The sequence below is a fragment of the Papio anubis genome, chromosome 3, assembly GCF_008728515.1.
Source record: "Papio anubis isolate 15944 chromosome 3, Panubis1.0, whole genome shotgun sequence".
NCBI classification, from domain to species: Eukaryota; Metazoa; Chordata; class Mammalia; order Primates; family Cercopithecidae; genus Papio; species Papio anubis.
Window position 1 is genome coordinate 19,296,279 of NC_044978.1, and position 12,429 is coordinate 19,308,707.

At 37.8% G+C, this 12,429-nt stretch overlaps 1 long non-coding RNA gene across 6 annotated transcripts in view; it reads right to left on the minus strand.

Annotated features, from left to right (window-relative positions):
* Positions 1–1,061: 1,061 nt before the first annotated feature.
* The window catches only part of LOC101025015, a 96,561-nt gene continuing 85,193 nt past the window's right edge, over positions 1,062–12,429 (minus strand). For 5 of the 6 annotated variants that reach the window (XR_004182611.1, XR_004182612.1, XR_004182609.1 and 2 more), the window contains 4 exons: positions 10,675–10,724; positions 7,654–7,851; positions 4,383–4,469; positions 1,062–1,101 (listed from right to left, as the gene is read on the minus strand). This is a non-coding gene — a long non-coding RNA (uncharacterized LOC101025015). Of the gene's footprint in view, positions 1,102–2,244; positions 4,256–4,382; positions 4,470–7,653; positions 7,852–10,674; positions 10,725–12,429 lie in introns of those variants that run through there. The other variant, XR_004182608.1, reaches the window with a different exon arrangement.

Below are 12,429 nucleotides of genomic sequence, written 5' to 3' on the forward strand. Positions count from 1 at the left end.
TTCATATTCTACAAATTCACGTATCTATTTGTGGGGGTTAAAACAGTGTGAGCATTTTAACATATCAGGAAAACAAATAACTTGAGATAACAGAACATTGAGGACAGAGAGGCAAATCAAACATTCCTTATTCAGGTGCTTTTGTGGATTAGATATGCTAAGCTCTAAAACCACTGGAATGACACATCTTAATACTCTTACCAAGAAATGTAGCTTTGCTTCCTTCAGCCAATCTTGAGCAACTCCGAAAGGATGGTCCTGTTAATTCTCTAGCAGATGTTTTAAGCAAGGTTTAGCTTAAGTTAAAGTAATGACCAAGCGACTTTATATATTTTTTAAATTAATCCTCACCTAGAAAACTGATAGAAGTTCATACCAGCCTCTGGCTTGCTAAAATTTTTACTTACTGTATCTACTTAGGTTAATAAGTATTAAGTTCAAATAAGATGATTTTTGTTATCTTATGTTCAATGGATTTCTTTGCTACTGCTCTACTTGTACAATTTGCTAACAAGCTCCTTCTAAGGCATAGACTACATGTGGGAATCAGAAAAAAAAGCATCGACTGCAGCTCTCTTCATAATTGCTGAAATGAGGACACAGAGAGGAGGAAAAAGTGGACAGTATTTCCTATCTGTCATCAATTTGAGGGAATCAAAGGCATTAATTAATCTGTAGTTTTAACCCTTACTGCATGTTGGAATCACATGCCTCATCTAAAATCAATTCATAATTTCAGGGTATGTTACCCAGACCTGAAAATTTTCCTAAAGTGTCTTGGGTAATTCTCCTGTACAGCCAGGATTGAAACCACTAGGTTAAAAGGCCATTCTTAAGATTCAGTCCTGGATTCAAATCGATGTTAATTCTCTAGTGCAGTAGTCCCCAGTCTTTTTGGCACGAAGGACTGGTTTCGTGGAAGACAATTTTTCCATGGACCAGGGCAGTAAGTGATGGTTTGGGGATTATTCAAGCACATTACATCTAGTGTGCACTTTATTATTAATACATTGTAATATATATATAAACAATATACAACTCACCATAATGTAGAATCAGTGGGAGTTCTGAGCTTGTTTTCCTGCAACTAGATGGTCTCATCTGTGGGTGATGGAAGACAGTGACAGATCATCAGGCATTAGATTCTCATAAGCAGCGTGCAACCTAGATCCTTTGCATGCACAGTTCACAATAGGGTTCATGCTCCTAAGAGAATATAATGCCACTGCTGATCCAACAGGAGGCGGAGCTCAGGAGGTAATGTGAGTGATGGGGAGCAGCTGTAAATACAGATGAAGCTTCGCTTGCTTGCCGGCCACTCACCTCCTGCTGTGCAGCCTGATTCCTAACAGGCCATGGACCAGTCCATGGTCTGAGGCTTGGGGACCTTCTACTCTAGTGGGCAAAGAATGCAATCAGAAATTTTTCAAAAGGAGACATACAAGCAGCAACAAACATATGAAAAAATGCTCAACATCACTCATCATCAGAGAAACACAAATTAAAACCACAGCGACGCACCAATTTAAACCACTCAGAATGGCTACTATTAAAAAGTCAAAAAACAACAGATATTGGTGAGGTTGAGGAGAAAAGGGAATGCTTATACACTGTCAGTGAGAATGTAAATTAGTTCAACTGCTATGGAAAACAGTGGAGATTTCTCAAAGAACTAAAAATAGAATTACCATGTGATCCAACAATCCCACTATGGGTATCTACCCAAAAGAAACTAAATCATTGCATTAAAAAGGCCCCTGGCTGGGCATGGTGGCTCACATCTGCAATCCCAGCACTTTGGGAAGCTAAGGCAGGTGGATCACAAGGTCAAGAAATCAACACCATCCTGGCCAACATGGTAAAACCCCATCTCTACTAAAAATACAAAAATTAGCTGGGCGTTGTGGCGTGTGCCTGTAGTCCCAGCTATTTGGGAGGCTGAGGCAGGAGAATTGCTTGAATGTGGGAGGTGGAGGTTGCAGTGAACTGAGATTGCACCACTGCACTCCAGCCTGGCAACAGAGCAAGACTCCATCTCAAAAAAAAAAAAAAAAAAAAAAGACCCCTGCACATGTATGTTTATTGCAGCAGTATTTACAATAGCAAAGTCACGGAATTAATCTAAATGTCTATCAATGGATGCTGGATAAAGAAAACGTGGTACATATACACAATGGAATACTACTCAGCCATAAAAAGAAATTGCGTCTTTTGCAGTAACATAGATGGAATTGGAGGCCATTACCTTAAGTGAAATAACTCACAAACAGAAAGTCAAATACTACATTTTCTCCCTTATAAGTGGGAACTAAACACTGTGTACACACATGAACATACAAGTGGAATAATACGCATTGGAAACTACAAAAGGTGGGAGGGTGGGGGTGTGAGGGATGAGAAATTACCTATTGGGTATAGTGTAAACTATTCAGGTGATGGGTACACCAAAAGCCAAGACTTCACCACTACACAATATATCCATGTAGCAAAAATGCATTTGTTCCCCTAAATCTATTTTTTAAATTGCAATAATAATTTTTTAATGTATTTGACCTTAAGTCAAATACAACCTGTATAATTCTCTTTCTTTACCTTTAATAGGGTTGATAAATGGGTTAAGTGAGGTTATCTATTTAGGTTCTAGAGCCTGGCACACTGTAAACTCTCAATAAATAACAGATTTTGTTTTTAGGTGGAATCTAAAATTCCATATTAACTACAGTATTATTAATTCACTTTTTGATGATCCTAAGCAGTAGTATATAGTAGCACCTAATATGAGAGCAACATTGACATACATCCCCCTAAATAAATTAATGTTCTCATCTCAGTTGATCTTTTTGGTGGAAATAGTTTTAGATGCTAAGGAAGTAGGCAAGAGGTTCCTGAAGAGAGGTGTATTACAATATATACTTTATGTATAGCAGAATTTCACTATTTAACAGAAATTAAGCAAAAGAAAAGAAACTAAAAAGACCTAAAAAGAATTCAGTACTAATGCTTGCCTCCAAAAAAAGAGTATTTATCATACCAGACAGCATGTTTTCAATTGTCTCTCTTAATGAGACTTTATCATCCATCTAGTTATAATGGATACAATTGCATATCTTAGAATATGCACTTTCAGGTAGTTTTGACAAAATCATTAATAAATAAGATGAAAAGAACTTTTAGACATCAATCGGCATATCAGAAGGCAAAGTAAAACTTTACATAGATACAAGAGGCAGCAGATTCCCTTGTGCAGTAACGACAATTCAGACTATTCTTTCTTTTAGCTAGAGAAAATAGTGTTAGAAACAAATTTTCAGTGCCACAAAAGAAATAGCACTTGAACATAAATTTAATTTTCTCAGCAAGGCAATTTTTACTTCTATAGAAGGGTGCCATTCGTGAATGGAGTAATGGCCAGAGCACACCTGAACAAGGGAGGAGAAGGGGTTCTTATCCCTGATGCAGGTAACCCCTACTGCTGTGTTGTTCCCCTATTGGCTAGGGTTGGACCACACAGTCTAAGCTAATTCCAACTGGCTATTTTAAAGAGAGTAGAGGTACGACCTGGAGTGGCGGGGTGAGTAGTTTGGTGGAAAGGACAGTTACAGAACAGGTGACTCAGAAGACTCAGGTCAGAGCAGGTGACCAGGGGTGACTCAGAATGGAGCAGGTGATATAGGTTAGGAGGGGGTTGCTTGCTGAAACTAGGGGCAAGGAGACAAAGAGAATGAGGAAGTTAAACTTTAAAATGAAGAACAAAGAACAGGGGAGATGAACATACAGATACATTGGTTCTTTGGAGAGGATCTCAGAACCCATTGTACTTAACACTTTACAGGCTAAAATCTTTGAAGAGGAATTTATTATACCCTACAATAATACTGTGCCTCACTGTGTTGGAAAAAAAAAGTGGGCTATCAATGAATTAATGTTCAGCTCCCTTAAGAGGAATCTGCAGTTTGTCTCATATATGTTGACAGGACACAACAAAGAAACATCCTCTCTGAAATCCGTGTGTGGACAAAAGTTGTCAAAAGTCTACTGCACCCCAGTCCCAGCAGATAAAACACATCATTGTACATAGGACTTTCTGTCTTGCATGTTAATCTCCATTGCATTGTCTCAATCCCAAAACAAGACTGTCATATAAGAAGAGAAGGTGTTACCCATTGTATCCAGCTGACAGTGGTGACACTGAGTGAGTCAAGCTAATAATGCTTAAACCTGGCAGTCTTGTGACTCTCATTTAGCACTTTTGCCCCTTGCCAAGAGAAACACAAAAACGTCTGTCATTGAGGAGTTAATAATTTAGGAACAATCCCAGATTTACGTTCAGAACAGATCACCCACCACCAACATAACTCCGTTTTAAACTTAAAAGGACCTACCTTTCTGTGAATCACACAGCTGTTTTCCTGTGAGCTGTTGAAGGAGTCCCTCTGTATTCCACATGAGATCACTATTATGAAAAGACTCTGAAAACGATCAACCAAAGCCTTTCAGTAACTCCTCGAGCCTATCTTTAATTGATGAGTAATATTTTATATATTTTATGAGGTACAATGTGCTATTTTGATATAGGTTCACATAAGAATAATTAAATCAAGTTAATTAACATATCTATCACCTCACACGCTGTTCTTTTGCAATAAGAATATTTAAAATCTACTTTTTAAAACAATTTTGAAATACACGATGCATTATTAATTAAGTCACCATGCTGTACGATAAATCTCTAAAACATATTCCTCCTGTCTAACTGAAACTTCGTACCGTTTGAACATCTCCCCATTCCTCCTACCTCCCTCCAGCCTCTGGTAAGCACCATTGTACTCTCTACTTCTATGAATTCAACTTTTCTGGATTCCACATATGAGTGAGATCATGTAATATTTGTCTGTCTTTCTTTGTGTTTTTTTGTTTTGTTTTGTTTTGTTCTGTTTGTTTGTTTTTGACAGAGTGTTGCTCTTGTTGCCTAGGCTGGAGTGCAGTGGCGTGATCTTGGCTCACTGCAACTGCCGCCTCCCGGTTTCAAGTGATTCTCCTGCCTCAGCGTCCTGAGTGGCTGGGATCACAGGCACTCGCCACCATGCCCAGTTTTTAGTACAGACGGGGTTTCACTTTGTTGGCCAGGCTGGTCTCGAACTCCTGACCTCATGATCTGCCTGCCTCGGCCTCCTAAAGTACTGGGATTATAGGCATGAGCCACCATGCCCAGCCAGTATTTGTCTTTCTATGCCTGGCTTATTTCACTTAACCTAATGTCCTTCAGGTTCATCCATGTTGTCACAAATGACAGAATTCTTTTTTAAGACTGAATAGTGTTACATTGTGTATATATACCATATTTTCTTTATCTTCTTTATCCATTCATCTATTGATGGATGCTTCTAAGTTTGACTCCAATTCAAAGGAATAAATTCTATTTTGAAGAGTTTTTTTTTTTTTTTTTTCTTGCTATTCCATGACTCTGGAAATGTCTGAACCAAAACACGTGTCATCAATGTATTCTTCTTACTTGTCATTGTAAAAGTCCTCTTAGCATACATGGGCAAAGCTAATAGTAAGTTAATTTTAAAAGTTTGTTAAAAGGAAAAATCAAAAACATATACATTTTATTTTTTTATTTTATCTAAAAATGTATACATTTGCCAGTGTACTTATATCTAACAAAGGCTTTTTTTATTAAAGAATGAATCTGCTGGTTGAAGTCCTAAAACATCTTGTTTGCAGTAATCCATAGGCTTCAGTATTTTCTTTGAATACAATGGAAATCTAAAGATTCTTACAATAATCAGAGTATATAACCTTTTGAAAACTTAAGATTTTCTCTAATCTTTTGTAGTCATCTTGCCCACACATAATTTAATATGATTATTTTTATTACCTTTATTATAACCTTTCAAAAGACTTCAACTTAGTCTTCATAGAAATAAGACACTCTTTTATTCACAAGGTCATTAGTTTCTATAATATTTGTTTATAATATATTATTACAGAAATATATACAACTGGCATAAATCGGTTTGGGAACCAACAACTAATTCTTGGCAAGCAGGTGCCTCACTGCAGACTTAGTAAAAAATAATCTACTAGCTGTGAGCATTCAGCATCCTGGCCATAAACTGGAATATGTTCCCTAGGGAATGACAAGGTTTGATTTCAGTGAGTCAGTCTAACAGAGGTGAATTTAAAGAATGTCATTTATATTTGATGAATATTTTAGTGGCAGTGAAATGATCACCTGACTCTTACTTGATTATAAACTCCATGAGGACTGAGCGCCCTTAAGGATCTGACACTTAGTTATACACCTTACAAATCAAACAAAAACATACGGACTAATTTTAGTAAAAGGCACTTAAAAAGTGAAATTATCAGTAAGTCATTCAGGTAGTGTATCTACATGATTACAAAGCTTCAGTTTCCTCTTTTCAAAGTTATTTTACATCTCTGCTTTTAAACTACAAATGATGCTATGTTTAAATATGCTTTAAAATGTATGTAATAATAAGTTTGTAACTAAAATCAGATTGAATTAGATGCAGGTTTGTAAATGATCTGGAAACCTTTTAGGACCATTGCTAGGGGAACCAGCAGAGCAGTGTTTAATGAGTAAGTCATATCTTTATGTTTAAATTAACAATAACACACTAATAAGGTAAAAGAAAAGTGAAATGAAACTGCAGGGAAGCTGGTGATTGTGGTGATAAAAATTATAAGAGGATTCACACAGAATAATCCACGTAACTGTTTCTTCCTCTTTCTATGTCGCAAAGGAAAAAGGGGATAAAATCAATTTTCAGGAACATAGCAGAGACCTTCCAACAACAAATCCTAAAATACCTGAGAAAGCTCTGCCCCTGCTAGCTAACACCCAGAAGAGTGAGCGAGCCACTTGTGTCTGTAAGTGGAAAGCAGCTCCTGGCTATGGGTCCTGGAAAGACAGAACCTAAAAGCAAGACAGTTTCAGAATGAGTTTGCTCTGATCTAGATAGAAGTAGCATGACATAAATGAGAAACAGAGATGACTGGCAGAATTAGATGTTTTCTCACTAATTTTCAACCAGTGTTCACATTTCTTTAAATCTTGCATTTTAATTGCATCTCAAATTTTTAAAAGTTTATATCAGCATGAATTAATTTTTAACAGCTTTATTGAGGTATAATTAATATACAGAAAAACCATACTGCAAGTTTGATCAGTTTGGACCAAGTCATGCATCGGAGATACCATCACTGAAATCAAGTTATTAAACACATCCATCACCTCCCAGAATTTCCTTGTATTCTTTTATGTTTTGCTTTTGTCATTATCTTTTATGTTGTTTTGTTTTGTGATAAGAACAGTCAACTTGAGATTTATCCTCTTAACAAATTACTAAGTATCTAATACCATATTGTTACCTATAGTCCCTGTGTTGTACAGAAGATTTCTAGAACTTATTCATCTTGCATAATTGAAATTTTATACCTGTTGAGCAACAATTCCCCATTCTTCCCCTCCTGCCAACCCCTAGCAACCACCATCCTATTTTCAGCTTCTATGCATTTAAGTATCTTACATACATCATTTAGTTGAAATAGATGGACCTAGAGGGAGTTATGCTAAGTGAAATAAGCCAGTCACAGAAGGACAGATTGCATGATTCAACTTACGTGAGGTATCAATTAATTCTTTATTATTTTAGATACGAAGTCTATCTTTATAGCAAAAATCTGAGTAGAAATGTGGGCTTTTCTCTGTATCACAATTGAGATTGTGGGCCCGACTCTTCAAAGCCAAATTGCGTGTTGACCATTGTCCAGGCAAAAGATCATCCAGATTCCAGACAAAATCATGAAGGTGAGCAGCTTCTAGAGTTGCAAGTCAAGACAAAAACATGAAAGAACCATCAAAAAGATCTTTTAGTGACTCATTAAAACTCTTACTTTCTATCCACATATTTGGAATTATCTTACAAGTCATATGATAGCAATAACAACTGTAATGACAGAGGTTGAATAAGGCTATTAAAGAAAAGACAAATGGAACTTGTAATTAAATACTACCAATAAAAATCATGTGATCATTTAAGCAACTTTAACATAAGATATGTAGTCAGCACTTCCAGTAATAGAAGAAACTTTTTTTTTTTTTTTTTTTTGAGACAGAGTGTGGCACTGTCGCCCAAGCTGGGCGTGGAGTGCAGTGGCGCGATCTCGGCTCACTGCAAGCTCTGCCTCCTGGGTTCACGCCATTCTCCTGCCTCAGCCTCCTGAGTAGCTGGGACTACAGGCGCCACCACCTCGCCCAGCTAATTTTTTTGTATTTTTAGTAGAGAGGGGGTTTCACCGTGTGATCCAGGATGGTCGATCTCCTGACCTCATGATCCGCCCACTTCGGCCTCCCAAAGTGCTGGGATTACAGACGTGAGCCACTGCGCCCCGGCCCGACACATTCTTAAACAAGCTGTTACCGTGAACTTTCTTACAGAAGTGCAAAGAAACATCTCAGAGAAGAGGTTATGAAAGTTTACTAAAAGAACTTACTTAAAAAGTAAGTTTACTAAAAAAGAGATTTTGAAAGTCTACTAAAAAAGCATCAAATCTAGCTGGAAATGTAAACAGGAATCACTTGGAGATGTGTGCTCACATATCCAGCATAAGGAACTGTGTTCTACCCTAAATCAGCTAGGAAATTTATGGAAGTTTTTTGAGGTTTTGTTTGTTCATTTGTTTTGTTTTGTTTTTGAGATGGTCTCATTCTGTCACCCACGCTGGAGTGCAGTGACGCCATCTTGGCTCACAGCAACCTCCACTTCCCAGGTTCAGGCAATTCTCCTGGGACTACAGGCGCGGCTGATTGTACTATTTTTACTAGAGATGGGGTTTCACCATATTGGTCAGGCTGGTCTGGAACTCCTGACCTCAGGTGATCCACCCACCTCGGTCTCCCAAAGTGCTGAGATTACAGGAGTGAGCCATCACGCCCGGCCTTAAATTTTATTAGACAAAAGAATGTCCCCATTTAGAGTACTTTCTTTGATTCTGTTTTTGTTTTGTTTTGTTTTGTTTTTGTTTTTGTTTTTGTCGTTCTTGTTTTTGAGACAGGGTCTCGCTCTGTTGCCCAGGCTGGAGTGCAGTGGCCTGATCACAGCTCACTACAGCCTCAACGTCCTGTGCACAAACAATCCTCCCACTTCAGCCTCCTGAGTCACTGGGGCTACAGGCATGTACCACCATGTCCACCTCATTTTTTTTTTCTTTAGAGATGGGGGCCTCACTATGTTACCCAGGCTGGTCTCACCTTCAGTGATCCTCCTGCTTCCCTGTCCTAAAGTGCTGGGATTATAGGTATGAGCCACTGCACCCAGCCCTATGCACTCTTTAATTCTAATTCTTCTAATTCTATTTGTTGGATCTAAATAGAATGCAGGTAACCATCCTTTGATATGTAGCTCTTCCAATATACCCATTTCATGCTTCTAACCACACAGATACACACAGTCACATTCATTTCATCAAATTAAATAGCTCCAATGCTTCCTAAAGTTCTACAGCATGGCGTCTTCTTCCCCAGCTCCTTCCATTAACTGCCCTCAATTTGTGCACTTTTCCCTTAAACTGTGGCACTTAGGACTAAAAGCAGTCGGCAAAGTGTTGCCTGACACACAGAAAAGACAAGGATAATGCCTCCATCATTCTCTAAAGTACATTTCTATTAATTTAACCAAAGTTGCACTAGTCTCTATAGCGATCATATCTGACTGATGATTCATATTAAATGTATTTTCAGTTAAAATCTCAGTTCCATTTGCATGCTTTGTGCTATGTCTGTCCCTACTCTCATGGGATTTGAGTTCACCAGTGTAGGATTTTACTTTCATGCTTAATAAAAGTAATATTATTAGGCATAACACAATTTCCCAGTCTGACAACTTTTTCAGTGGCTCCTGATGCCCCTGTGCCCAATAGGCCCACTTTCCTTCTAGGTTGCACATCATACCAAAAAAAAAGTGTATTTCTCGTATGTTAATTTCTTTTTCTTTTTCTTTTTCCTTTTTTTTTTTTTTTTTTTTTTGAAACATGGTCTCACTCTGTCGCTGGAGTGCAGTGACTTGATCTCTGCTCATTGCAGCTTTTACCTCACAGTCTCAGGTGATTCTCTGACCACAGCCTCCCAAGTAGCTGGGACTACAGGCACACGCCACCATGCTCAGCTAATTTTCTGTATTTTTTTGTAGAGACGGGGTTTTGCCATGATGCCCAGGCTGGTCTCAAATTCCTGAGCTTGAGTGATCTGCTCACCTCAGCGTCCCAAAGTGCTGGGATTACAGGCGTGAGCCACCACACGCTGCCCATATGTGTTCATTTAAGAACATAGTAAAGAGAGAAGCGACACAGCTACAAACTTTTTTCTTACACCGATCAAACTTTTTTCTTCTTGTTGACAGCAGTTCATTAGTAGTCATTCTACGAATGCAGACATTTGATGATTAATCTATCTACAGGTGCCAGCATCTAGCTTCTATTTCTATAGCTAACCCAAATATATTGGAGATAACTTGCAAAGTGACTTGATGAACTCAAGATGCTACATGGACACATTTTGTTCTGATCTATTAGTGTAGCTGTCATATCAAAGAAAATAATGAAGTAAATGCATCAATTGGTATTCATGAACCTGAAAGTAATTACCATTTTCTTTCCAGGGGAGATCAGATTACAATTAGCAGGATACTGAATACCTGAAATGAAAGAGAGAGATGGTGCTTAGGAGTTAATGAAAAAAATAAAATAAATGGGAGCAATGGAAAGTAACCTTACCTCCTTTGCCATTCCACCACAGTTTGCCCCATTTATCTGCCCACTTCCATGTAGACAGAATTCTATCCGTGAAGAATGTTCTGTCCTGAGATGCTAATCGCATCCAAATTTTACTTTAAAAAATTAAAATTTCTCATCAATCACCAATTTGTATGAATTGTGAATATAAATTTCAGCAAGAATAATGTCAACATAAAAGTTTCAACTTGGCTGTTACACAAATACACACTCAAGTATTTTTTTATCTCTAAATAGAAATAATAAAAAAGTTGAGATTACTCTTTTGAGAACTTTAATCAAATAACAAGATATCTTTTTGGTAATAGAGCAACATTTATATAGTAAAAGTATTAAAGCCTTCAGTTGGGGAGTTTATCTTTCCCTTTTTAAAACCAAAGCCAATAAAAATGAAATAATAAAGAAACAAACTTTTAATGGCCTATAGATAATGACACCCCTGCTAAGATACCAGTTTAGTACCCTGCAGTTTAAACAGCTGCCATTTGTCAGATAATTGCTTATGTTATTTCCCATCTTTGCATTAAAGCAGAATGCTCTATTTGCATTTTTGACCCACTTTGTTTTTGCAAGCAAAGTTGTCATATAAGAATCATTGAATAACCTATCCAATTATCTTCACTAGTCGGAAGGCATAAAAGCAGTTCAAAGAAACTTTACCATCATAAAAAGAGATTTGTTCCATATATGACTTAATTTTCCATCTTATCTCTGGGTGGGGTGCGGAACACAACAACTTAACTCCTTGAATGTGCAGCGGAATAATTATCTCCATCCTTCAGTCCCATCCCAGTATTCTATATTTACTTTCAGTTCACACAGGTAATCATTCTGCCCCAACAGTTCTCATTTTTACACCTTTTAAAAGATCTTTTGGCCTAGACTTTGGCCCAGTGGAACATCCCTCAAAGATTCACCTTGTGCACACAGAACTTGGAGAGAGACACTATGTTCATTACCTAGGTTTCTAAAATCTCCAGTCACCTAGCATGAACACATGCTGCTATGGCCAATTTCACCTTATACTGAACCCTCTTTTGGCCATAGATTTATGTGGCCAGCTTTTAGTGTGATTCTAGGCATACCGTATGTCAAAGAAAAGTTGCAGTGGACAAATTAAACAGGTAAGGGAGATTTATTCCACACCTATTGCATTAGGGGCCAAGATTATGGCAATAAGGGAAACAGACTGAACTCAATTCTGCAGAAACCAAAGTTAGAAGAGCTTTTAAATGCTGAGGTGACCTAGTGGAAAAGTACAGGAGTCATCTGTGGGGAATTGGTCAATGCAATTAGGCCCTCTGTGTTCGCTAATTTTTGCTTATCAAAGTTAGGCTCCTATCCCCACACAGAGCCAGAAAGATGGGGGCTCTATTTTTCTTGATAATTGCATTTCAAAAGGAGGACCCTCAGCTCCTTGAGAAAAACAATTCAGGATTACAAAACGGGCAAGAGGCTTTTTCAAAGATTTACATTTCAAAGGAGCACAGAAAGAGTTGCAAATTTTCTACAACGAATGAATGCTGTAAGAAAAGAGAGATCTGGGGCTGCCTTCAGAAAGAAGGCTAAAGTTTAGTCAGGCTAAGGTGAACTTAAAAGCCATCCAGG